The sequence below is a fragment of the Cyprinodon variegatus genome, unplaced genomic scaffold (assembly GCF_000732505.1).
Source record: "Cyprinodon variegatus isolate N-32 unplaced genomic scaffold, C_variegatus-1.0 Scaffold979, whole genome shotgun sequence".
In the NCBI taxonomy this organism is placed as follows: domain Eukaryota; kingdom Metazoa; phylum Chordata; class Actinopteri; order Cyprinodontiformes; family Cyprinodontidae; genus Cyprinodon; species Cyprinodon variegatus.
Window position 1 is genome coordinate 55,344 of NW_015151432.1, and position 2,118 is coordinate 57,461.

A 2,118-nucleotide genomic window follows, 5' to 3' on the forward strand; every position below is an offset into this window, starting at 1 on the left:
CTATGTCCGTCCGTCCATCCATCCATCCATCCATCCATCCATCCATCCATCCATCCATCCATATTTCTCCCTTTCTCCATATAGGCTAATGATCGTTCACGCTCTCCGTAGTTCCCCTGTGGCGCGAGCACAGGGCGACTGTTACGCGCCTTTAGCGATCATGCGCGTTTCCTGTCGCTTGCGCGGTGATTCGTGCCGCCGCGCTGTGTGGAGATGCAGAGGAAACGCAGCTCGACGTAACACCAGCATTTCCATCTGGAAAGCGCTGTTTTGCTGCTGGAGTCCTCCTGACTCTCCATCCTCCCCTCTCGCATGACTCGCCCACGAGTCCTATCATGAAAAAAGGTTAATTGTGCGACCTGAGTAACGTGCAGTAACGGGGTCGGCAATTGTAACTGCGTTATAGTTACAGTAAGAGTAATCGTTTTGATTACCGGTACTCGTTACTAAAAAAAGCTGGCAGCGTTAGTAACGCCGTTACTTTCAACGCCGTTACTCCCATCACTGGATTCTACACCACCCGGACAGAACTTCAGCATAAAAATGCCAAAAGAAAGACGGTTATTTGGATTTTTATTTATTATTCAAAAACAAACCAAAAAGTAAATAGGAGTGTCTTGAATGTGGTTTTACCACAAAGAAACTACAACTCCGCTTTGAGAACTCATCCTACTGAACAACTTGGCCACATGGCAACAACTAAAAGCCTTACTAGGATTTATAATCTACAAATAATATCTGCCCTGAGTTTCTCACATTTGTGGAATGTCATGCAAATCTCTAAACAGTGATGAGCAAATTCGGTCCTACTGTAAGGGCTGCTGTCTAACATGTTGAATTTGCATTTCCAGAAAGAAAAAAAAGTAATAGCGTATTAAAAACAGTAAGCTGAGCCAAAGGAAACAATCAACCAGCAGCTTTCTCAATATGGAGTGGAGTAGAAAGGACAATATTTGACTTTTAAATGAATTGATATGAAAGTTATAAGTACCTCCCCAAATAATGACTCCAGTACTTTTTTTTGAGTATGTTTCATTTACTGAAGTACAGTAATCAAGTAAATGTTCTTTGTTACTTTGCACCACTGTGCATTTAAGATTTAATAAGTTTTAGTATTAAACAAACAGAGTAAAATTTAAAAGGTGTCAGCCTTGTTTCCCTGCAAAACATTATTTAAAAAAATCCCTTTACTAAAGCATCAACATCTAACACCTTAACTCACTGTCTGGAGGAAAAGAGGAAGGATGTGTCACCTCAGTAAGGGGGAGGAAAAGAGGAAGAACATTTTATTTTACGAAACCAGCGTCCTGTCTGCTTCCATGCAAAGGTTTTAGTGATCATGCAGGAGAGAAAAATATTTGCACGCTCCCCCAAGCTGTAAACCGTTATAACATGTAATTCTTTCTGTTCATATAAAGAAGGCCGAACATTCATCCAAAGTTCGACATAAATTAACGCCTGACTGATAAATGCCCTTTTATAAAGGAATTTGGGCTTCAACATATTTTAGGAAGATTAACTGCCTTGTTCAGAGAAATCAATCAAATAGAAAAGCATTTATGAGTCACTTTAGGCTCCAAGTTATTCAAGAAGAGATTAGAAAAAAGTTTACAACAAATTAAAATAAGGGAGGAAAGGGCCGACAGAATCAAATGTTGTTTGAATCCCAAAACAAATAATTTTCTTTAACAAAAGAAAAAAATAAAAATAGCAATAAACCGTAGTTGTAGTGACCGACCCAATAAAATGACTCCATCATCCGCTCATTCAGGAGGGCACCACTGAACCCAGAACAACAAAAACACTGCAGGCATCTCCTCCCTCTGGGGAAATATTCATGATAACATAGAAACTCAATAACATTGGAAAGAAGCACTGCTGATGCTCCATCAGGTATATTTACCAAAACATATCTTGGCCATTCTAAAGACCTTATGTGTTCCACAGACATCTACATTCTAAAGACAAAATATCCTTTCACCGTCAGACATGGTGCCAATGTGATGATCTGGGAATCATTGATTTTTAAGCTCAGTCACACTTTGTCCTAGCCTCATGACACCATCCTGATCTCGCGAGCTTTCAAGGTTTCACTCGCAGATCAGTCTGGAGACTCTC

At 40.1% G+C, this 2,118-nt stretch overlaps 1 protein-coding gene across 1 annotated transcript in view; it reads left to right on the forward strand.

Annotated features, from left to right (window-relative positions):
- Positions 1-2,118, forward strand: part of ace (angiotensin I converting enzyme) — a 33,853-nt gene that overhangs the window by 27,217 nt on the left and 4,518 nt on the right. The gene's annotated exons all lie outside the window — the stretch shown is intronic.